We start from the raw sequence: 26,877 nt of genomic DNA, 5'->3' as shown, positions 1-26,877 counted from the left end.
ATAGTCAGCCCTGTCAGTGCCAGTGGTTGCATTGAAGTCACCCATTACCAGAGGGGTGTTACCTCGCGAGCACCAATCAATCACTGAGTGAAGTTGCGAATAGAATGTCTCTCTCACTGAGATATCAGTCACCGTGGTCAGAGCATATACTGAGACAACAGACAAGGCACCCAGAGAGTGCCTTAATCTGAGTCTCATAACACACTGATTGAAAGGAGTGACATCGAACACCATTGGGAGAAGCCAATCCACCACAGCAACAGCTACTCCATGAGTGACCAGACCAATAAAAGGTGTACCCACCTATAGAGACCTGGCCAGTCCCGGGTCTGCGTACCTCAGAGAGTGCCACCACTGAAATGTGGAGTTTACAAAGCTCCTCCGATACCAGATGAAGCACCACACCAGTTCCAATCCCCAACAAGCATGACTCCATTGCCTTAGCTACTCCCCTCTTTTTTTCCATTTTGGAACTGGTGGTTGGTGGCTAAAGTGCCGATCCTGCCACCAACCCCTAAGCTATCCCTGCAATTTGGAGGACCATTTGCAGGGCTGGATGCAGTTTAACATCATACCCAGGATGTAAATGGCTGCTTGCCGAAACCCAGCATTGAACTAGGGTTCTTTAAATCTTCAGTCTAATGTTCTCCCAACTGAGCTCTGTCAGCCACAACAGTTGTCCTGTTGACCCTTTAAAGGAGGTATTGGAGCAGAGATTTTTTACAGCCACACAACTTACTTATGCCATCCTCCATTAGTCAAATTTTATGACATGCAAGAGGGTTGGTGATCTTATTCTAACCGCTTGCCACAGGTTTAGGTCTTCAGTATAACTCACACAAACAACATTCATTAATGTGCTTTATAGTTTAGTCTGCACATTATTAAGTGTGTGGCAATATTAGGGAAAAGAGTTGTCCATATGCTGTAGTGGATCCTTTCATATTTGAAAAAGATGTCTCAAAAAAGAAGAAGAATACATCTAAATTAGTATCAGGTACTTGGTGGAGGTACCATTAAGACTTTACTTAAGCAGTAATGTAACAAAAAAGGAAGGTTTGTATAAATCTATCAGCAGGTTAAATAATCACAATTGATGCAAAACAGATGCAATTTGTACAGATCTAAAAAACTTGAAGATGGCTTTCACATTTAGGAAATCCTACTTAAGAGACTTCAAAGTAAATATGATTATTCCTTTGCACACACCAACATTTTTCCATATGTGTCCATATGTGATTTGTTGTCCTAGTCAGTTTTGTGAGTCATACATTTTTAGATATGACCACAGAATATAAATTCACCTTGGGGAAAGCCATCAATTCCAGGTGGAGACGATCAAAGATATTCCTGACAAGTTGGCTGGATCATTGAATTGCTGTATAAAGAAATGTTAATGATTGTTTGGACTTCTCGTGGGCACTGAATCCATCACCTTGACTGATATACAGTAAGTAGGCTAACACTATTTTCTGTTCTTCCACTTAAAACTACAGCAAGTGCTGATTAAATATGGCTTGTAATTTACTCTTCCTAAAGCATTCACTGCTCTACATATGTGTTGATGCTGTCTGTGACTAAATGTGCAGAACAATGAGTCTCACAAGTTCAGGAGAACACAAAAGCAATGGCCTCAGTATACTTTGATTGGTGTTCTAAGTTATCTGAATTGAGGTGGGATTTCATGAAGGTAACTAAATCTGGGAAAAGAAAAGCAACACTGTAGGGGTCATCTAAGGATAACATATTTACTGTAGTGTGCAGATCAGTGCCAGGATCTTTGATCCATTTTACCTTGTTATTATTTTCATTGTATTTTATTTATTACCATTACATTTGTTTTCATATGAAATTTTATTGTTATGCATTTAGAATGCCATTGTGAAGAGCAGCGAGGTGCAGCCAGTGTTGACCTGAAGGATTATTAAGAGATAAGGATTATTTGGTGAAAGTGGCAATTTTGGCAAACACAGAGGTCACCCTTTGTTTCAGATAAAGGTGCTTGACTGTTCTGAATTCCTAGGGAAAGTATTTCAGTTTTGATTGCAATTTTCTGGTCCTGAAAAAAATGATATGCATATAATTGGTCTGTTAGACTTTGTCTTGTCTAGCCCTTTTCTCATATGTCGTCATTTTTTTGTATTTAACAGAAAATATGCTGGTGATGAGCATAGTCAAGTGCTAAGTTCATTTTATATATTTCATAAACAACACTATCAATGGAAAATTAGGAACATCAGAACCAAATACAAAGCAGCACAAATATATTCATGCATACTGCTGCATATTTACTCTTTCAGAATGCTGCATGAATCTACATTTTCCTCCAGACATGTGCCTCACTCCCTATGGTTTCACCACACAGCTTCACTGACACTTTTTTCATGCATAGTGCATGAGTGCAGCATATTGTAAATTGCAACAACATCAGTTGCTAGTTACGTAACATTAAAGCCATGTGATGTATGTTATGAAGCTGCAATTTTAAAATATGGCAGTGCCCATAAGTAACTTTGGATGAATACAATGGTAAAATGCAAAAAGAATCAAACATTAATTAGGATTTTGTTTGGCTTCATTTTGGTTTCGATATTGATTTTATGTTTTGTATTCCATTAAAACTTATCACATGTGTTCCACTTTAAAAGTTAATTATTGCGTCAGAACATTAGAACACTCTAGACGAGAACAGGCCATTCAGCCCAAAAAAGCTTGCTAGTCCTATCCACTTATTTCTTCCAAAAAACATCAAGTCAAATTTTGAAAGTCCCTAACGTCTTACTGTCTTACCACACTACTTGGTAGCTTATTCCAAGTGTCTGTCGTTCTTTGTGTATAGAAACAATTCCTAATGTTTATGAGAAATTTACCCTTAACAAGTTTCAAACTGTGTTCCCATGTTCTTGATGAACTCATTTTAAAAAAACAGTCTTGATCCACTGTACTAATTTCCTTCATAATTTTAATCACTTCAATCATGTCACCTCTTAATCTTCTTTTGCTTAAACTGTATAGGCTCAGCTCTTTAAATCATTCCTCATAATTCATCCCCTGTAGCCCAGGAATCAGCCTAGTCTCTCTTCTATGGAACTTTTCTAGCGCTGATATGTCCTTTTTGTAACCTGGAGATCAAAACTCCACACAGTACTTAAGATGAGGCCTCACCAGTGCATTATAAAGGTTGAGCAGAACCTCCTTGGACTTGTACTCCACACATCATGCTTTATATCCTAACATACTGTTAGGCTTCTTAATGGCTTCTGAACGCTGTCGGGAAGTTGATAGCATAGAGTCTACTATGACTCCTAAATCCTTCTCATAAGGTGTACTCTCGATTTTCCGACCACCCATTGTGTATTCAAACCTAACATTTTTACTTCTTATGTGTAATACTTTACATTTACTGACATTAAATTTCATCTGCCACAAATCTGCCCAAGCCTGTATGCTATCCAAGTCCTTCTGTAATGACATAACGGATTCCAAATTATCTGCTTGTTTTCCACCTGGCCTGATTAGCACTTGTTTTGTAGAAAAATCTAGGTCACACTACTAAACTGAACAAAGTGAACATAACAAATGGTGTTGATATGTGCTAATGCAATCTAAATTTAAACAGTTTGATATGAGGATAACTTGGACATGTACAAAGAAACAATTAAATATATTTAAAAAAAACCTGTTATTCTCATTCTGCTATTAGAAAAATAATTTCCTGTTGTTCTATTGATGCCTTTACATATTATTTTCACATTGCTGCACTATTCTTGTTTTTTTTTCCATACTATGGTGGTTTTGTATGCATAGGAGTTTAGGCTGGTGCAGAGTCTAGTGAGTAAAGAAAGCTGTTGCATTCATGTCTTAGGGCTTTGATTAATTTTGGCCTCAGGCTAATGGTATTATCTATTACATTGTTTTATCACCACATACTGTATTATTTATATTTCCTATTCACAATTAGTGTTAACCATCCCAAAGGTACATTCCTGTCACGGAAATATACACCACCTTGAACTTATAGTATCAAAATATTTGAAGCTGCTTTTTTATAAATAAATAAATACAAATCTTGAATGTTTGATTATAAATTGCTAATACTGTACTAACAGTATTTTCATAAGAAGTCCTTTGAATTAAATTTGGTTGCAAATGTGCAGACAGCTAGTACATCTCAATGGCAACTGTCAAATTCAATAAAAAGTGATAAATTAATACTATGTTATGGTTGATTTTATATTTTACTATGTATTGATTTTAATCTTCAGCTGGTTACTTGAAATATATTTAAAAATAAATAAATAAATAAAGCTAGTACCAGTTGTCATTTCATTTGGCAATTATTTATTTTTAATAAAATTTTAATTATTTTGCTATTAAGCATGTCTTTCTTATTGTATGACATTGGTTTTATTTATTTTTATTTTGGATATTCTAGATTATTAATCATTTTGTGATATCTTATGTTAAATTCCTTAATTATTGTCCTTATGCTGTGTCTGTATAGCTAAAGTTGGGTGGACCCACCCTAACACTATAGCTGTGGGGATTGCCCGCACTTAGCTAATCAATCAATCAATCAACATTTATTTATATAGCACATATTCATACAAAAAAAATGTAGCTCAAAGTGCTTTACAAAATGAATAGAAAAATAGAAGACACAATAAAAAATAAACATAAGTCAACATTAATTAAAAAAGAATAAGGCTTAAGCCTTGTTTATGCTTACCATATGAAGTCTGTGAACAGATAACAGCACAAAGCCTACATGCTTAAGTGTTCGGTCAATGTCTCATACCTAGCAATTTCACAGCAGAGAAAGTGAAACTCTGCTGATGGAAAAAAAACATGTTATTGCTGGCTTTAAGATGAAAAAAAGGAAAAGGACAAGGACAAGGTGGAGTGTCAGACCCATTAAACAAAAGCGGCAAAGGGTGGGCAAGTATAATATTCTTGCAAGTGAAGTGACATACATGATGAAAAGATACATCTTATACTTTGATAACCTGTTGCATCATATGCAGCTCTTCATTCATCATTCATACACTCATGTAACCAGCCTCTCCTTGAAATTCACCATTTTGGATATACAGCGGAACATCCTTATCAACACCTAATTAGAACAAATTCCCTGTGCAACACTCCTCAACACTTCTGATGTAATTTTTGCAGTGCAGCACCCTTGCAACCAGCGCAGACATGTCAAATGTAAACAAGGTTTTACCTCTGAACATTAGTTACTACACTTTTTGGTTATGTGCGTTTCAGACTTCTTCATAAAAGTCTTAAGTGAGTGACTTAATGTGTTTAAGAATGCCCAATTTTTCAACCTTTGCCTTTGGTCTTTGACCTTTCCTTTTGTTTTTTGATCTAATCCCCTGGTCTACTTTCTTCCCAGTTAGGAAACTAATCTATTTTTTTTTTATCTTTTTCATCTCTCGATCCGGGCAGCATGGTGGCGCAGTGGTAGCACTGCTGCCTTGCAGTTAGGAGACCTGGGTTCGCTTCCTGGGTCCTCCCTGCGTGGAGTTTGCATGTTCTCCCCATGTGTCTGCGTGGGTTTCCTCCGGGCGCTCCGGTTTCCTCCCACAGTCTAAAGACATGCAGGTTAGGTGGATTGGTGATTCTAAATTGGCCCTAGTGTGTGCTTGGTGTGTTTGTGTGTGTCCTGCGGTGGGTTGGCACCCTGCCCAGGATTAGTTCCTGCGTTGTGCCCTGTGTTGGCTGGGATTGGCTCCAGCAGACCCCTGTGTTCGGATTCAGTGGGTTGAAAAATGGATGGTTGGATCTCTCAAACCTTACTCAAAAAGTAATAAATCTGCCTAACTGCTTCCACTAGCAGAACATCTTTTTTGAATTTATTCTCTTGGCGTATTTTCACAGTTTCAGATTCTTCCCATTTTGAGACTTTTTTTTAGAGTTTCATAGTCCTGAAGTAACAAGATCTGGGTGAGGGGCATGTGGGCAGAAAAGGAACCAGGGGTCATACATTGGTTGTTTCTATAAAATGCTAGTATGAGGACTGAGGTTTCCCTTGGTGTTTCTAGTCTGACATGTTCCCTAGATTGTGGGGTTTCCAGTCCAATGGGCATCCTTTGGAGTTTCAAGTTGAGAAGAAGAGAGATTTCCAGGAGGTTGGGAATTGCTCGCAGGAGCCTAGGAGAAGACTTTGATTCCCAGGAGACTTGGGATGTCCACTTTAAAATAAAAAAAATCATTTTTTGACAGGTAACTTTACTGTTGTATCATGACCCAGTCATCATCTGTGTGAAATTTACATGTCATTACATTACTTATTGGTGAAACAGAAACATGACCATCTTTAAATGATTTTCAGTTTGTTAGAGAAAGAAGATGTGATAAAAAAGTTGTGGATAATTAATTATTCAAGCAGGAAAATAATATTCCAATGCCTAAAACTGTGATCAAATGAGGGGGATGTATGTGTTCTTCAATGAAAAAAGGTCAAAGGGAGATGGAAGCATATGAGTAACCATTACATCAGAGAAATGCATGCCAGAGTAATGGAAAGTGTCACCTGTTTGACTCCAAACTGCTTATTTAAGTGACCAAATCATTATGTCAGCAAAATCTTTTCATAGCAAAGTTTTTTTTTTTCTATTCCATTCTTTTATCGATTACAAAAGGGTGAAATCAATAAATGCATGGATCAGTACTGGATATCTTTCAGTCAATGTTCTTGACTTACCTTAATTGTAACTGCAAGTACTGTTTGTGAAAATTTGCAGAATGCTTAGGATAGTAGTATACTGACATTGTATCAAGATTAGACTACCGTACCAAAAGACGGGCATCGCATGGAAAAATTGACTAAGAACTGCAGTGAGCTTAAATGATATACTCTAGTCTTCATCTGATTTTTTTTATCTTATGGAAATTCACTAAATTGCTAAAAAATTACTATATATCCTTAATTAAATTCACAAACACAAAAGGGACTAAGGAATAATATGTTCTGTGAAACTATAAAATGCCTTTGGAGCAGCAAAATAACACAGTGGTTAACACTACTGCTCTCACATATCCAGTGTCTTGGGTTTGATTCCCACATTCGTCAAGGTCTAGGTTGGGTAGAGTATGCATTTATCCAGTTCTTCAGATTTTTTTCAGGTATTCCTGTTCGAGACTTGCATTCGAAAGACGTAGGTGGCATTAATTGGCAATTATTAAAGGGTCCTTTGTTGGTTTGTGAATTTTTGGGCCCTCCAGTCTCCTAGCACATCGAGGATTAGTCCAACTTTGCACCCACTGTTGCCATGATGGCTTCCAACGTTAAGCAAGGTTGAGGTTGTTATGGTAAGATGAATTTAGCTACAGTACAGTAAAATGTATACTAGCACTTTCATATTTCACATAGCAATTTTGATTTTATAACATTATTCAAAGATCTATAGTATATGTTCCCAATTGAATAATTACTTCAAGCATTAGATGCAAAGAGCAGTCTAATAAGGCTTGGTGTGACAGGTTCTGTATAACAAGAGGATTTGAAGATTGACACTGAATACATTTTCATCTCACTTTTCTGGTTTTAATCCCTCAAAGGAACCTAAGGAAAGGATGTTCACTGTTCTACTACCTAATATAGTAAGTATATACTCTCTGTACAACCTATATTTTAATCAAACATAATGTCTATTAAATAAAATTCCTATTAAAATGAACCATATGCATCTAGAGTACAATATATCTAAAAATCAATTAAGACAACTGCCTGAAACAGTAAATCATAGCTTGCTAAAAGGTGCTTGTTTGATTTGGAAGGTGTCTTTAAAAATAAAGACACCTTCATTGGGACCTGAAGGAGCATATTAACTGTTAATAATGGAGATGATCAGATAGCTTTAAGAAACTTAAAAATAATTGGCAGGAAGATGAAAGTGATTTTGATTACTGGCAGTAGAAACAGAGCCCTCTTTTTACTTAACTGCCCTTACATTTTTGCCATTCCTTTTAGCAAACATTCACACTTCATTTTGTATTGTATTTGCTGTGAAATATTTTTGCTTTTGTTATTACAAAGTGAAGAAGTAAGTGTTTGTGCTATGCAAAAAAAAAATGCATTCTTAATCTTTTACTGTACTTGTTTGTGATTCTAAATTTTCAGACTCTATCAATTGTCACCTTGATATTACATTTAAAACTGCCCAGAGCAAATTTACTACAATTTTTACCCTCTGTAAATTTACTGTAACTTTAGCATCTTTTAAATGCTCCCTGAAATTAGACTGAACCTTAACATGCATCTAGCCTGTGGTATACTGGGGCGTATAGCTCCTCAAACACGGACACAGACAGGCACAGAGACACAAGATCAAAAACAACATACTGTTTATTTCCTTGTGGGGCAGCTCAATTCCCCGCTCTCCACTTCAGAGCACAGTAAAAAAGTAGCCACAGCAATACTGCTCAGTCCCTTCTCTCTCTCTCTCTTTATCTTCATCTACTTCTTTCTTTCTCTCTTTCATTTTTTCTGCCACTTCCACTCCTCTCCCAGCAAGCTTTGTCTTCCTCCTACCGACTCTGGCTCCCCAAACGGAGTGAAGCAGCCTTTTTTATACTGCAAGTGTGCCAGGTGCCCTCCGATCTTCTTCCAGCAGCACTTCCGGTTGTGGTGGAAGTGCTCTAGGTGCACCTGGATCGTCTTCAGGTAGGACTTACGAATATGGCGGAGGTACTACAGTCCAAGGCTCCAAATCTGTCCTGACGGCCCCTGGCGGTGACCATGGTCCTCAGCAGGGTTGAGCTTCTAAGCTCCAAACCTGTCCCCCGGTGTAAGCCAGGGAGGTTGCCCTCCCATGTTCCAGTGGAGGTATTGCCCCAAATATGACCTCTCCCCCGGCCCTTCCATCACAGGGGTGTCCCATCCACCACAAGCCTTAATGCAGCATTCTTCATTAAAGTGCAGCAAAAAAGATGTTAGAGTTTAAACTCTGAGGTTGACAGTTTAATTCAAACATCAACCTTGTGAAAGTGTTCCCAATCCAAAAAAATATAAATATAAAAATTAAATGTTTTCTGATACTGTAAGTGACCCTACTGTACATTTTACCTTGTAAATTACATATGGAAATTTTTGAGCTAAATACTGCAGTGGATATATACCTTGAAGATAATCTGGTTACTGCAAAAGCATCTTCAGGCTTAATAGCCACTCTGTTTTACCCAATCTGTTTGTGTTGTTTTAAAAAACAGGTGTGTTTAACAGTAAGTAGAGTATATAATTCAATAGATAGCGACAATACCTTTCTAGTGTTTCTGTTGAACTGTGCCTTGCTTTAGAAACAGCCAATACCTGTGTTTTTTTTCCTTTTCATTTTATAGTGCAGTATTTTGTGCTGGTTTTAGGCAAAACAGAGCTGCATAAGAAAATATTAGTAAAATCTTTAATTCTGTTTCTAACAAATAATCAGTACCAGTGCCTGCATATTACTTTTCTGTCAAATATAAACCTGTTTCAGTGCATGAGGAACAATTTTTGAGAGAGAGTAGCTGTAGCCAGGCAACAAGAAGAAATATATTAATGTTCAAGAGGTCACCCTGATATAAAAGCCCTTTACAAGTTTATAGTAGTATTATATGACATGATGAAAAATTGAAATATTTTTAAGAAATCACATAAATAGTAGGATGCTGTTTTCCCCAAACGCAATGCAAAATAAACTTTAAGAGAACTTAAACCGGAATTTGATAAGAAATAATAATGCACACAGATGAGACTCAATCTCATACTAAACTAGAAAAGGAGAAAGTCAAGGAACCATCAGGGAATAACATTCCATTTTTTTTCTATGTTATCCTTATGGTTTTTATGAGCTTGTTACAAACATTCCCACAGTGTGCCAGAATCTCGAAATAGACTACATAACACTGACTTAGTTAAATTAGAATTTTCTTGTACATGTGGATCTCTTCTGTGTGCTGCAATTCTTGTTTATTTTTATTACATATATAATGCTGAGTGCTCACTTTGATAGGTTTATCTGTACGTCATAAGTGATTGCTCAATTTGAACATATCATGTAGAACAGGGGTGCCCAATATGTCGATCGCGATCGACCGGTAGATCGCAAAGGTAGTGCAGGTAGATCGCGTTGCATAAAAAAAATTTTTTTTTTTTAAAACGTTAGTCTATCATATATCCTCCCTATGACATTTGCCACTTGATTGACATACAGGGTGGCCAGTCTGAAATCTTCTAGCACACTGGTCACCCGCACGCATGATCAAACGCGCAAGCTACTGCAAAACTCCGGCTGTGATCTAGTGAGCCTTCCAATTTATATCGACTAAAGAAGGGATTTAAAAAAATTGTTTGGGGAGGGTATGGGCTGAATGTGGAATTGGAAGAGGATTTTTTTTTCACACAATGTCACAATCGAAGTGCGTTTGTCTAGCGTCAGAGGTTCGATCCCCGATGAGGGCGAAACATATGAGGGGCCAAACAGGCCATAAATCATATATTTCTGTGTGTGATCTATTGGTTTACGTGTGAACACTATTGGTTTATGAATATTTACTATCGGTTTGCATGCATACTTAATTGGTTTGCGTGCGTACAATACTGGTTTCATTCATATGAACTATACTGGTTTGTGTCCGTATATGATCGGTTTGTGCGTGAACTATATCCGTTTGTACGTGCATACCACTGGTTTGCATATGAACTGTATAGATTTGCGTCTGTATATCACTGGTTCCAGTACGATTTGTTATTGGTTTGTGAGTGAACTGCATTGGTTTGCGCTTGCATGTTATCGGTTTGTGTATGAACTATATTGGCTTGTGTTCTGTGTCGATCTAACAATGGATTTGTGTATGCACTATATTGGTTTCATGCACGTCTTATACTGGTTTCATGTGGGTAACCTGTTGATTTTGCGCTTGAACTCTATTGGTTGTATGTGTGCACTATGTCGGTTTCGCGTATGAAACATATTGGTTATGCGTGCGCACCCTATCGCAACTCTGTGTGTGAACTATATCGGTTCTGTGTATGAACTATATTGGTTGTTCACGTGATCTTCAGAGGAAATGGGCAGGGCAAGAAACAGGAACTCAAGGGCCGGTAGAGTCATGGAGTGTAAAGAGATGTGGCTATGAGACGCATCTGCGTTTAAACGGCACTATATATTTTTTCCGCACCATACGTTTGCGAAAGGACTTGGTGGTAATTATTACTATTTAACAGAATCTACCCTTGAGTCTGTAATGCACACAAGGCTGAAGTTAGGCACGTATTGGGCCGTCTTCTTATTTGCTTCCAGGATCATGTTTGCTCGCACTCAGCCACAGTACTTTTTCACACAACTTTTGAAACCAGTTATTCATTCTGAAGGCAAAGTATTCTACATTTACTAACGCTTTTATCCAACATACAACATTTAGATACCACTGGTTAGATTCGCCCAGTGCCCCCCGCACCACACAGACAGGTGAAGTGACTTGTTTATGGTCACATTATCAGGACTTGAAACCACGAACTCGCAGGCCGCCACCACAAAGAAACCAGAAAAAGAAACAGAAGAGAGAGTTGGGGTCAGTATGGATTTTGGAGCCACTGTGAATAGTTATTATGAAGAATTGAACATACAGAGTATCAGTATTAAGTTAAAGTGAAGTTATAAAAAGGCCATGTTAAAGTGATGTGTTTTCAGCAGTGTTTTAAAGTGTTCTACTGTATTTGCCTGGCGAATTCCTATTGGCAGGCTATTCCAGATTTTAGGTGCATAACAGCAGAAGGCCGCCTCACCACTTCTTTTAAGTTTATCTTTTGGAATTATAAGGAGACACTCATTTGAAGATCTAAGGTTACGATTTGGAATATAACGTGTCAGGCATTCCGATATATAAGATGGAGCGAGATTATTTAAGGCTTTATAAACCATAAGCAGTATTTTAAAGTCAATCCTGAATGACACAGGCAACCAGTGTAGTGACATCAAAACTGGAGAAATGTGTTCGGATTTTCTTTTCCCAGTTAGGATTCTAGCAGCTGCATTCTGCACTCGTTGCAAATGATTTATGTCTTTTTTGGGTAGTCCTGAGAGGAGTGCGTTACAGTAATCTAGTCTACTGAAAACAAAAGCGTGAATTAATTTCTCCGCATCTTTCAATGATATAAGAGGTCTAACTTTAGCTATGTTTCTTAAGTGAAAAAATGCTGTCCTAGTGGTCTGATGAATATGCGATTTAAAATTCAGATTACAGTCAACGGTTACCCCTAAGTTTTTTACTTCTGTCTTAACTTTCAATCCTAGTGCATCAAGTTTATTTCTGATAACCTCACTGAATCCATTATTGCCAATTACTAAAATTTCAGTTTTCTCTTTATTTAGTTTGAGAAAATTACTATTCATCCATTCAGAAATACCAGTAAGACATTGTGTTAGTGAATCGAGAGAGTCGGGGTCATCAGGTGCTATTGATAAGTACAGCTGTGTGTCATCAGCATAGCTGTGGTAACTCACGTTGTAACCTGAGATAATCTGACCTAACGGAAGCATGTAGATTGAGAACAGCAGCGGACCCAGGATAGAGCCTTGTGGAACACCATATCGGATATCATGTGTCTTTGAGATGTGATTACCACAACTAACAAAGAATTTTCTACCTGCCAGGTAGGATTCAAACCAATTTAAGACACTGCCAGAGAGGCCCACCCATTGACTAAGGCGATTTCTAAGAATATTATGATCAATGGTGTCAAATGCAGCACTCAGATCTAAGAGGATGAGAACAGATAGATGGCCTCTGTCTGCATTTACCCGCAAGTCATTTACTACTTTAACGAGTGCAGTTTGAGTGCTGTGATTTGTTCTGAAGCCTGACTGAAATGTATCAAGAATAGCATGTTTATTGAGGTGGTCATTTAACTGCATAATGACTGCCTTCTCTAGAATTTTACTTAAGAAGGGCAGGTTAGAAATGGGTCTAAAATTTTCAAAGGCAGAGGGGTCAAGATTATTTTTCTTGAGCAGGGGTTTAACTACAGCAGTCTTAAGACAGTCTGGAAAGACCCCCGTATCTAATGACGAATTAACTATGTCCAGAATATTGTCAATTAGCACGCCTGATATTTCTTTGAAAAACCTGGTTGGTATTGGATCAAGGACGCAGGTGGAGGGTTTCAGTTGAGAGATTATACTATGTAATTCAGGTAAATCTATCCTGGTGAAAGCATTTAATTTGTTTATAATGGAGTACCGGGGCTTTGGAGGTTCTGCAGTGTTGGGGAGATATACTATGTTATCTCTAATATCATTAATATAAATCAGTATTTTTTCTTATGCTGTAACAAAACATTTCCAAAGTCAAAATAAACTATTTTATGTAGACATTTAATTGAAGAAGAAAATCTCCAAAGTTAGTGTCTACATAAGTGTTTAAACCTCTGTGCTTTGGAAGCTCCAGGTTTACACCAATGACAAATTAATTACAAAGGTGGCAGACATTTGACAGTCATATTAAACATAATGAGGTGCTACTTTCTCTCTGGATATTAAAAGCCCCCTTCGTAGGGGCCATAGTCTTTGGTGGACAGTCACTGAAAAAATGAAGAGAGGAGCATTCTGCTGATGTGAGAAACAAAGATATTGAAATGCACAAGGTAGCAGGAAAGGACTATAAAAATATCAAGAGTTGGAATGTCCCATTGCGCACTGCTGGATCCATCATCAGAAAGTGGAAGGTTCATCACAGCACCCTGACTCTTACTAGAACACACCGTCCCTCAAGACTGAACATCAGAGTTAGACATCAACTGGAGAGAGAGGAAACTTTGAAATCCACTCTTAGATGTTTGCAATTCTTTTTGGCTGAAACTGGAGTGAAGGTGCAGGGGTCCACAATTTCAAGAGCTCTCCATTAAACAGGCCTCTACAGGAGGGTGGCAAGAAAGAAGCCATTCCTTAAGATGGTCCACATAAAAGCACATATGGCGTTTTTCCAGTTAAATGTGGGGAGAAGGGTTTATGGTCAAATGAAACCAAAATAGAACTTTTTTCTCAGACTTCAAAGAGGTGCAGAATGTGTGGTGTAAAACAAACACTGCCCATGCCACAAGAAACACCGTGGAATATGGTGGTGGCAACATCTTGCTATAGGGATGTTTTTCAAGTGCTGGGACTGAGAATCTTGTCAGAGTTGAAGGGACAATAGATGGGCACAAATACCACACAATACTGCAAGAGAACTCGTTCCAGTCTGCTATGAATTTAAAGCTCGGGAGAAGATTCATCTTTCAAGATGACAATGACCCTAAGCATTAGACCAAAGTGACACTGGGATGGCTCAAAACAGACAGGTGAATGTTTCGGAATGGCCAAGTCAAAGCCCTGATCTTAACCCTGTTGAGAATCTGGGGCACTGTTTGAAAACTGCTGTTCAGAGATGCCATCCCACCAACATAGAGGGTACCTAGAAATCATGCTAAGAAGAATAGGGAAGAATCACACTTGAGCAAAGTGCAGAACTGGGACATATTTACATACCCCAAAAGAATGAAGGCTGTTACTCCAGCAGAAAGGTTCTTGACAAAGTATGAATATGTTGGGCTTGAATAATTACACAAACAATTACTTTGGAGTTTTTCTTTGATAACATTTTGTTACAGCACAAGAGTTCATTTTAAAAATACCAAATGGATATATATGTGGACAAATCTTTTGTCATGCAGAAAATCAGGATGACTTTTAAAGGGATTGAATACTTTTGCACGTCACTGTATGTTTGTGAAAGGGCTTAGTGGTAATTCTTTTTACCAGTATTTTCCCTTAATTCTGAAATGATCACAGGGCTGAAGTTAGGTACGCATTCGGCTGGCATTTTATTCACTCCCAGCTACTCCCAGTATAAGCTTGCAGTCAGCTACTTATTCACACAGCTTTTGCAAAGCAGCTTCTTATTCTATTGTAACGGCAAGGCAAAATAATTCTACAGCGTGTACATTAATCAGCATCATTACAGACTGATCCATTATTTGAAAAAATAAATATTCCACATTTTGGTCCTGCACAGGTCAAAATTGTTAAACTCTAATTTAACAAATGAATCTGTCCTGGACAAGTTTATATATGCCAATGTCACAAAACTAAGGTGGCCCAACGTCATTTAACACTTTACAGTGTTAATTAAATATCACAGTAAATCCCATTTATCTGATCTTGAAGTGGGAATACATTGTCAGTTTCACCCTGATACTCGCACTGGGCAAAGCAAAACTCCGCTGCATCTTAAAAAACGCATCTGTCTTTTCACAAAACTGTGAAAGGTAAGGTGGCCCAGTATGATGTAACTGACCCATGCAAGTCCTAAATGTTAAATGTTTAGCTTTTCCAAAGAATGGACACGTTTAGTCAATTAATATACACGTTATTGATGTACAAGCATTGCGGTTAGGGCTTTGCACTTTCAACCCTTTGTTCGTGGGTTCAAGTCCTGGGACTGACACTGTGTGACCCTGAGCAAGTCACTTCACCTGTCTGTGCTGTGCGGTGTGGGGTTGCTGGGCATAATAAATCTAACTAGTAGTAACTAAATGTTATGTTGCATAAAGACATCAATCATAAATGTTGAATATTTTGCCTTTAGAATAAGTAACAGTTTTGCAAATACTGTGTGAACAAGTACAACTACGGGTTGCAAGCAAGCATGTAGATGGGACCGAATAAGAAGACGGCCAAATACGTACCTAACTTCAGCCTTGTGTTTATTACAGACTCAAGGGTAGATTCTGTTAAATAGTAACAATTACCACCAAGTCCTTTAGCAAACGTATGGTGCAGAAAAAATATATAGTGCCGTTTAAACACAGATGCGTCTCCTAGACACTTCTCTTTACACTCCATGACTCTACCGGTCCTTGAGTTTCTATTTCTTGCCCCCCAACGAAGTCGCCCGACCATGGGGTACGCACGACAGAGCCCCGCCTACCAACTCTAACCCTCCTCCCGCGTCCACCCTCGCTCTCGAAGCATGCGCACTGCCTGCTCTTGTGCCCACCCCCAACACCTGACTAAACACGTTTACACGCTGCATACAGCAATTCCCATCCGCAACAAACATGCTTCTTCTTAGATGGTCCTGCAGGAACAGGGAAAAACTTTGCCTAAAAACCCTGATTCATACTATCAGAGCTAGGAAGCTAGGACCATCGTCCTGCTTCCACCTCAGAATCGGTCCCGCCCACATGCAGCCGAAAAGTACACTTACAAAATACAGCAAACTCAACATGCAGCGAAAATTTACTTCTCCAGCGAGATTCCATGCTCAGAACCATCAAACTCTTCGCTAAATCATACAAACACATGCATGAAATCGCTCAGTCCAATCCAACAGCATGTGTGCAAATGCTTTTCGAGGAAAACCCTAGGCAGGATTTACGATGATACAATGCCTCGACATGTCACACCAATGTTGCAGTGATTTTCGTCGGAGAAGATAGCGAACCGCCTGCCGTAAGGGATATTTGCATCTGTCCCATAGGCAACTCCTGTAAACAGATTTCCATGCTCAATATGAATTGCATTCCTATGGTTTACCCACATTTATTCCCTTACGGAGACATTGGCTGGCACAAAGATTTACATGTTCCCGATAAAAAAAAACGCCAAGTGAAGAAGGCTTACTCAATGCCAATTTTACGCATACAGATTAGTAATGAGGAATACATTTAGTATTTTGCACTCCAGCGGCAAACTATTCCAACAGTACTGTAAATTTTATAACTTAAGTGTAATGGTAAGTGTAACTTTGGTGTAGTTGGTCCACGGCTCTGAACGAAAGGCCAGTTTTTAAATTATCCATTTGGCTGTGTCAGTTTCCGTGGGCGTGATCGTGCAGCCACCGGGAGTTGATAAGGTAATTGGGGCAAGTCACACCTGCACGTGAAGGTGCGGTCGTTCTTAATTGCTTAGTCGGCTTCCTGCGGTGCGTGATTGAGGCGATGTGCCCACGGAGATGTACAAGTACGGGCTGGAACAGAAGATCAAGAGGAAAAAAGGAAAAGAAAAGAATGAGGCTTAGGGAGTGAGAGCAGCATTGGGGGCTGAAAGAAAGAGAGGTCAGTGCGGTTAGGGGTCCCGTGTTAGAACGAATGATCGGCGCTCGAGGGACAGGATTGCGGCCATTGATTATGCAGAGGATTGGGTTTGGTCAAGTTGGCGCCCTTCCTAGGTATCCGATGGACGAATGCATGTGCGAGAAGGAAGATGGAAGGACAACTGACCCTAAATCGTCTGGCAATTGCTGGTGGAGGCAGCCAAGACGAGGGTCTGTAGTGAGAGGGCTGTGGCAGCTGAAGTCTTTCCAGTTGAGCAAGCATTAGGTGAGCTGGAGAGACCAGGAATGAACTGTGCTTGGCTGGTTTGACCCAATGACGGCTGCAGGTTTTTAGTCTTGTTTTAGCCTTATTTTAAACATTTAGATTTTATTTTTTTACATACTTATGGATTATTTATTTATTGAACTTTGATGCACTGCACTTTATTTGGACACTGTTTTTGGTTTTGTTTTTTTAATAAAAGCACTTGGACACTTTTGCACGATCCCCTTGCTCTGCTTGATTTGTCCCCATCAGACCACCTCATCTGGTTACATTAATAACGGTGCTGGGTTGGAGAGGGCTCCCAAATCTAGAAGAGGGAGCATGGAGCAGGATCCGCACCATCACAGTAATGCAGAAATATTACTAAGGGGATGCACAAAATAATGAATAATGACTATGAGGATGTTACGGCATTATGAGATTGTCAGATACAAGTTGGAGAACAAAACAACTCCTAGAAGATAAATGTAGTACCAGTAATCAAAAGCTTGCAAAACTGAGTCCAAAATCTTGTAAAATATAAAAGCCTTTAAATTACAACTCAAATGATGTGGCATTTTCAAATTAAAATAGTGTCCATTTTAATAGGAGACATTAGGACGTTTGTAAGAACTAATAAAAAATAAAAAAACCTGATAACGACACCTCCTACTAAAAATCAAGACAGTGTCCAGCGGTCAGAAAAATCCACAATTCTTTGTGGATTCTTATGCTTAGAATTTCACTATGAAAAATTCACTAAATCATAGGAGTAGAGAATTATTCCAACAAATGATGTGACTCAAAAGCTTTGAAAATCAATACTAACAATACCAATTCAAATATTCCAATTCAAATATTTTATGAAATAGAGAAAAAGTGAATAATCTGCTCCAGAATACAAATGATTTATATTATATTTCTGGAGCAACCAGCGCTTTTTAATGTATTGATACTCTTTAGCACAGCTGTTCTGGCAAATGAAAGTACAGTACTTGATATATCTGAGCTGCATTGTCACTACTTTTAGATCACTAAAGATTGTTAGTTGTTAAAGTGTATACATGTCAATAAGAGTGCCAGGTTTCTTTCCTATGTACTGCATAGTCAATCGGTATTGGAGGGTGGACCTTGCTACTGTGTTACAAGACAGCTTTCAAGCTTTACTGAGACAAATCAATAAAAAGACACCATTGTTGTGAGTGACAATCCAAAGATGTGTATAGACCAGTAAAGTCAATGCAGAAACAGAGGTTGTCAATCTGTGCAAAGAAATTTGTCAAATCCTCTTGCCAGCTAAGAAAGACAGACATTTTTGTACCTGGAAACAACAAACCCCATCTTTCTACTGATTCTAATAAAAAATATGAGATAAACAGTCCTCTGGTGGCTGCCATCCCAGACTACCTTAATTATAGTCTTCTCTAATGGTGTACCTTATGACCATGGCAGTATCTTGCCAGGACAACCTTCTTCACAGTATTTTTAATAGTAATTGAAAGTGTAAATAAGAATTATTGTAAAGTTGACATCAATGCAACCAGTTAACAGTTTAAAGATACAATTATTAGGGCTTTCCTGCCTAAAAAGCAATCTGAATTATTATGCATTTCCAAGCTCAGAGTATTTGCAACAATTACTAATTTAAGGCTCCTGAAAGAATTAATAGAATTTCAAATCCACCTTAATAAAAGGACAAACATCTGTGTGGTCATCCAGTTATTTATTCTCTGTCATGTACCATTTTGAATGGGCTTCAAATAAGCACTGCTAATGTTTATAATACACCTTCTGTTGGAATGGCAAATGTAATGCATTTCATTATTTCAAACATTTGTGATGCACCATGTGTTGGAATGACAAATGCAGTGTATTTTTTTACTACAGCTGTTTGTGATGTGCCATCCATTAGAATCAGAAATGCTATTCATTTTATTTGCAAACATTAATGGTGAGCTCTACATTGATTACTAAGATCTTAACCCAACTTAGATGGGTAGCACAAAACAAATGACTATACATTTGTTCTGTACCTTGTAATCTTCTGAGCTACAGTATATTTTGTCAATAATGTTACTAAAGTATTCTCAAATTTCTTGGTAGCCCATGCATGTTTCTTGCTAGCTTAATATACTATTCGTTATCATCTTATTTGAATGAGGAGAATTTGTTTGTCTGCATAGTCTGACATTATTTGATCATTTATTATCCAACTGTATTAATATTAATCAGAATCACCTCAGGGTTTTTATTATAGAAATTTATGAAATTTATATAAAGATAAGTAAGCGTAAAAACTCTTTAAACAATTTCTTCAGCACTTTAATTTACATTATCAGTTGTCTTGTAGGAAGAAAACAATTTTTTCATTTCTCCTTTGGGGCCGTTTGTAAATTAACACAGGCAAGTACTGACTCTAATTTAATAAATTCCTTTGGTAAGCTGCCTTGTTATTTTGTTATGTTATTAGATAACACTGGTTAAAAAGCTTCATAACAGTGAATGTTAAATGTATTCAAGTTCTTGCTTGTCTAGTGTATTAGTCCCTCTGCTATTTAATTTGCATAATTCATTACTTAAATAATGATCTCTCAAAAGTAAAAAAAACTGCTCACATTGATAATGGATTTTGCATTATCATTCATTATTCTCCATTCATAATTTAATACAACATTTAACATGTCCATAAATTTGGTGACATATATATCCTAAAATGTCATATTATAATTACACAGGTGAGAGTTCTTGTGATGTGAGTTTTAAAAGAGTTATATCTCAATCACTTTTCACATCTGTTTTCTTGCAAAGGTACACTTTCTGTGATATGTGAGGGTTTGCTGTCCTTTCATCGGTTGCCAAATGACCTTGCTATAATATACACATACACTTTCTTTATTAATAATCAATTATATATTATATAATATATGTGTATGAGTGTGTTGTGTGGGTGTGTGTATGTGTGTAAGCATACCTGCTTAATCTAATTTGGTGTCTCGGGAGGCAGAGCCTATCTTGGACAGGGTGTTAGTCCAGTGTACAAATACATGATGTTTGTTTTTTTTTCATATGTCTACATATTGTTTTGTATTTCCCCTGAATGTCATGAGTTTCCAGAGAAAACTATATTTGCAAATTGTGTATAAAGATCTATTGTTTTTATTGTGATGCACTTTGTTCAAATAATTTAAATTGAATATGACTTTAGTTTTTCTTTCATTCCTGCCACTTACACAAATTATGTATACAACCAGAAATCATAACAATACCTTGGTTAGTACAGTCCAACAGAAGAGATTCTTAATATACTAAGTGTTCTAAAATGTTGCATTGTGGATGCTGAACAATTTCATCAAGAGCCAGCTTTTGCCCTAGATTGCATTTGCCTCATCAGCTTGTTTCTGGGTTTACATTGTCCTGCACAGACAGAATAGTGACACGGCACACACATGCACACACACCACTCACACAACAGTGTAATGCCATTAACACTGAATTTTAAAAGTGACAGTTTCCTTCCCATTTACAGTAAATGCATTAATAATTATATACTGTATTCATTTGTCTGCCTTTTTATCACTCTTTTTTTTTAATTGCGTTTCTACATACATATTAATGCTTTTATGCACTTTCCTAATATTTAAGTCATTTTGGCTGGTTGACTACTTGCTCACATTTACCTAAATTTCTGTGAGTATAAAAATGATACGGATGACTGTAGTAAATAAACACTGATTAAGTAATGGGAATAGAGAATATGTAAAAAAATTCATCAAATATTTCTCCACTGGCCAGTGATTACGGAATCCGGTCTGATGTTTTCTCTGTCACTCTTTCTTTCATTCTCAATGCCAGTTTAATGGCCATTTTCTGAATTCAGTCAAGTTAATATTTTCTTACATCAATTCCTTAGTGAGGAGTATCTTTATTAAACATGTCTCAGTTATTATATGATTTTATTTGGAAGCTTTTTCAGAGTTGGTGAAATTGTCTAGTTGCAAAAACAAAACTAGCACATTCAGTGTACATTTAAATAAAACATTTAAAGTTAATCCATTTTACCATCTGCTTTCATCATTTACATAATCCAAATTGAGTCTAATTGAGGAAATAAATAACAAACTAACTTATGTCATTACTTTAAAACTGTAAAATAAAATGCTTTCATAAATGTTAAGTATTCTAGTATAGAAATTGCATCTAATCACTTAAAATCAGAGCTAATATGTGATATTTAGTCAAGAATAGAATACAGTTTTTTGGAATAGAATCTCATGTTTAAAAATTAGATTTTGCAGCTATCATGTCCGCAGTAAATTAACATCATTTAGCTGTACATGTGCTTGTGCTTCCACTTCTTATATCATTACCTTTTTTAAAGGTTTAACAAATTAATCTAGATTTAAAAATACCTGGGTTTCCAAACGGATGAACATTTGATGTCTTTGCATGGCATTGGAGTTGATTGGTCTGGCTTGTAATGTTTACTTATTAGCCTCTATAAAAAATAATAGTGTTTAGTCAAAAAGTAATAAAAGAAGTAATGCCATTTAATTGTTACCCCACTTAATCCAATTCAGCCCAACCCCTGGGGGGAATCAGAGTTCATCCATCCATTTAACACAAGGCAAGAAACAGCTCTAGATGAGACACTATTCCATAGCTGACCCTACTCATGTACACACCAACACGGGGGCCAATTTGAATTTCCCAGTTAACCTAACCTTCACATTTTTAGCACTGGGGAAGAATGTCTAAACGTCACACAGACATAATTAGGCATATGATTCAAACCCAAGAAGCTGGACCTGTGAAGCACCAGTTCTTAAAATTGAACTCCCATGTCACCCAGAAGAAACTGATCTTTGATTTTTAGTGTGTAAGACAGAGGATCTATCCACAGAAGGGTGTTCCCAAATATCTGGTATGAAGCACATATAAGAGGTAATAGGTATAACTATAGCAATGTTATTAAAGTGACAAAACCTGTGATTAGGGTGTTGCTAATTAAAACATTAGGAGACGAGAACGGGCCATTCAGCCCAACAAAGCTCACCAGTCCTATCTACTTATTTCTCACTATTATATAAAAAATGATTGGGACAAGACGAGACCTGTTCAGGGAGACGAGACGTGACCTTCTCAGAATGACAAAAGACACTTTCACATCCCGCAAGACTAGACTTTGTGCCAAGAAATTTAACCACGCTGAAGGCTGGAAAAAGACAAAGAGTAGATGACAATGAAGAACGTCATAAAGAATTCAAAAACGTTGGCACGATACACATGCAGAGCAGGTTAGAGATAATGGAAGTAGGAAAATTCGAAAGTCTCAAAAAAATGATAGTAAAGATCGCATTAATGCAAACAAACGGAAAATATTACTCAGTGAAATAATGGAACAGCAGAAAGAGATCGAATAGTGTTTCAGGAGAGACAAGGCAGTGAGACAAAAGGACAGCTGCTGTACAGACTTTTAAATGATCAGCCGCTGATCGAGCAAAGAGGAGCCAAACAGTATTTGTTTGCCATTGTATCACAGTTTAAGAGGGGTTTTGGAAGAGCAACCGCGTCTACTTGGGGTGCGATCAGCCCCCCTCTTCACAACGGCACATAGCGCAGGCGGGTGGGTGAGTGAAAGGAGCAGTGGGTGAGGCCCCCTAGTTTTCCAAAAAACATCAAGTCTAGTTTTGAAAGTCTCTAAAGTCTTAATGTCTACCACACTGCTTGGTAGCTTATTCCAAGTGTCTATCATTCTTTGTATAAAGAAAAACTTCCTAATGTTTGTGCGAAATTTACCCTTAACAAGTTTCCAACTGTGTCCTCGTGTTCTCAATGAACTCATTTTAAAATATGTCTCGATCCACTGTACTAATTCTAAATAATTTTAAACACTTTAATCATGTCACCTCTAAATTTTATTTTGTTTAAACTGTATAGGCTCAGCTCTTTTGATCTTTCCTCATAATTCCTCATAATTCAACCCCTGTAGCCCTGGAATCAGCCTAGTCGCTCTTCTCTGGACCTTTTCTAGCACTGCTATGTCCTTTTTGTAGCCTGGAGACCAAAACTGTGCACAGTACTCTAGATGAGGCCTCACTGGTGCATTATAAAGCTTGAAATCTTATTGAAGGTTGTATTCATTTTGAAGGTGATAATGTAGAAAGAAACAGCTACACAAATAGTAAAGGTATGAGAAGAAAAACTGAAAAATAGATAGCATGCCCCAAAATTCAACACCCATACAGTCCCTCACTGTGGACTGCATAGGATTTATGACATCAACCCTGTGGGGCACTCTGCACTATTTTACAGTTTACAAATTTATCTTCTGATCTCTCATTTGCTTTCAACTCATTGTCTCTTTCGGTGCTTATGTCTAGCTGTAGACATCTGAGAAGAGCTAATCTGTTTTTGTTCCTGTATATAATTTGAATACCAGTATATTTAAAGCTAATCATTTTTTTTTTTTTTTTTAATTAATTTTATTACAATCAATACATAGCAATCACGTTTTTACAAAAAAAAAAAAGAATTATGCTAAGAACAGATCGATCCCCACCCTTGAGAGAGAGAGCAAGCCAAACGGTGTAAAATTTAAGGCTTTTAAAAATACCTAAATCAACAAATTCTCTGTGCTTTATAAAATCATTTCAAAATATTACTGATTAGATCCTGCCATGTTTTGAAAAAAGTCTGCACAGATCCTCTAACTGAGTATTTGATTTTTTCCAATTTTAAATAATATAACACATCAGTTTCCCACTGACTTAAAAGAGGAGAGTTTGGGTTCTTCCAGTTTATCAGAATAAGTCTGCGTGCCAACAGTGTAGTGAATGCAATCACAATTTGTTTGTCTTTCTCCACTTTAAGACCCTCTGGAAGAACCCCAAACACAGCTGTTAATGGGTTAGGAGGGATTGTGAGTCCAAGACTGTCTGAGAGGTAATTAAAAATTTTTGTCCAGAATAATGTTAATTTGGAGCAGGCCCAGAACATGTGACCTAGTGAGGCTGGGGCTTTTGCAGCGTTCACAGGTTGGATCATGCCCTGGAAACATTTTGAGAGTTTTAGTCGAGACAGATGTGCTCGGTATATAATTTTGAGTTGTATAATTGTATGCTTTGCACATATGGAGCTTGAGTGAATTCTCTGCATTGCTACTTTCCACTCCTTTTCTGATATATTAATTGAGAGGTCATTTTCCCAGTGTCCTCTTGGATCTTTGAAAGGAAGGGATTGTAAAAGGATTTTATATATTGTAGAGATGGAGTCTAACTCCTTGAAATTGAGCAATAATTTTTCCAGCGTGGATGAGGGTGCAAGATGAGGAAAATCTGGAAGGTTCTGTTTAACAAAGTTCCTGATTTGAAGATAGTGAAAGAAATTTGTAGCTGGAATGTTAAATTTGGAATGTAATTGTTCATAGGATGCAAAGACGTTGTCTATATAAAGATCTCTAAGCAAGTTAATTCCAAATTTTTCCAGATATTAAAACTGCATATGTTTGTGAGGGTTGAAAGAGGTGGTTCTTTTGCAGGTTGCCACAGAAAGAAGCTTCTCCGTCTTAAAATGCTTTCTACATTGGTTCCAGATTCTAAGTGAGTGGAGCACAATTGGGTTATTAGTGTATTGCCGATAACGTGTGTTTATTGGAGCACAAAGCAAGGAATACAAAGAAGTACTGCAGGATTTTACTTCTATTGCGGTCCATGCCTGTGTATGTTCTTCTATTTGTGTCCAGGTTCTTATCGACTGTATATTTGCGCCCAGTAATAAAACTGGAAGTTAGGTAGAGCCATGCCGCCTTCTGCCTTTTGTCTTTGTAGGGTCGCTCTTTTGATGCGTGGATGTTTAGAATTCCAAATAAATGAGGTTATTGTTGAATCTAATTGCTTAAAGAACGATTTATTAATGTATATTGGTATGTTTTGAAATAAAAAGGAGCTTAGGAAGAATATTCATCTTAACAGTGTTAATTCTTCCAGCTAGTGTGAGATGAAGGGTTGACCATCTATGCAAGTCTTGTTTAATTTTTTCCATACAGACGACGAAATTTTGTTGATAAAGAGCTTTATGTTTACTTGTGATGTTTACCCGAGGTATTTAAACTGTTCTGCAATGATAAAAGGAAGGGTGTCTAATCTAATATTATATGCTTGAATTCACCGGAAAGAGTACACTTTTATTCAGATTAATTCTGAGACCAGAGAGCTTTTGAAATTCTGTGAGTGCTGCTAAGACTGCAGGCACAGAATTTTCTGGGTCCGATATATACAGTACCATGTCATCTGCATATAATGAGATTTTCTGTTCCAGTCCTTCTCTGCTAATCCCCTTTATCTGATCAGTATTTCGACAATGTATTGCCAGTGGTTCAATGGCAATTGCAAACAGCAGTGGTGACAAAGGGCATCCTTGTCTTGTGCCACGTTCTAGTTTAAAGTAGTCTGAGCAAATGTTATTGATGCAAACTGAAGCTTCTGGGTTAGTATACAGTAATTTAATCCATGCACAAATGTTGGGCCAAACCCAAACTTCTCCAAAATAGTAAAAAGGTATTTCCATTCAATCATGTCGAATGCTTTTTCTGCATCCAATGATAATAATATTTCTGGGGTGTTTGATTTAGTTGGTGAGTATATTACATTAAACAGGCGTCGAAGATTTGAAGATAAGTGTCGGCCCCTAATAAATCCAGTTTGGTCTTGTGATATTACTGAGGGAGCACTTTCTCCATCCTTCTAGCTATGATTTTAGAGAGTATTTTAACGTCGTTATTCAGAAGTGAAATTGGTCTGTATGATGCACATTGTAATAAGTCCTTATTTTGTTTTGGAAAGACAGTGATTAGTGCTTGGCGAAAGGTTTGTGGAAGAGATTGGTTATCTCTGGCTTCTGTAAATGTTGCTAATAGGAGGGGAGCTAGCTGAGCGGAGAATTTCTTGTAAAACTCTGCAGGGTAGCCATCAGGGCCTGCTGCTTTTCCACCTTGGAGTGACTTTATAGCATCCAGTAATTCTGATAATGACAGAGGTTTATCGAGCTCCTCCACACTAATAGCGTCAATTTGTGGTATCTGTAATTTATCCAGAAATGCATTAGATTGTATATTGTCTTCTTTAAACTCAGTAGTATATAGGGATTTATAGTAGTCTCTAAAAGTGTACATTATATTTTTGTGTTCGATGATTTTATCTCCATTCGTGTTAGTAATTACCGAGATTGCGTATGCATATCTTGCTTGTGAATTTGTTGCGCTAAAAGCTTATTAGCTTTCTCTCCATGTTCATAATAATGATGTCTGGATTTGTAAATTAGTTGTTCGGTTTCTTTAGTTGTCAAGAGGTTTAATTCTGAATGTAGAGCCTGCCTCCTCTTATGTAGAGTCTCGCTTGGTAGTCTGGCATGTTCTTCATCTATTTTAGTAATTTCGCTTTTATCTCTGCTACTTTCTTCGCTCGGATTTATTTCTGTGGGAAAGATATGAGATAATCTGTCCTCTTAAGAAGGCCTTAAGAGTTTCCCAGAGTATTCCTGCAGAGATCTCAGGG

At 37.5% G+C, this 26,877-nt stretch overlaps 1 protein-coding gene across 1 annotated transcript in view; it reads left to right on the top strand.

The window, feature by feature from the left end:
- LOC120527469 (zeta-sarcoglycan) overlaps positions 1-26,877 on the top strand; it is a 1,186,696-nt gene that overhangs the window by 338,180 nt on the left and 821,639 nt on the right. The window lies entirely within an intron of this gene.

Source organism: Polypterus senegalus, chromosome 4 (genome assembly GCF_016835505.1).
Source record: "Polypterus senegalus isolate Bchr_013 chromosome 4, ASM1683550v1, whole genome shotgun sequence".
In the NCBI taxonomy this organism is placed as follows: Eukaryota; Metazoa; Chordata; class Cladistia; order Polypteriformes; family Polypteridae; genus Polypterus; species Polypterus senegalus.
The sequence above is the reverse complement of the archived record's forward strand: the minus strand, read 5'-3'. Positions and strand labels throughout refer to the sequence as shown.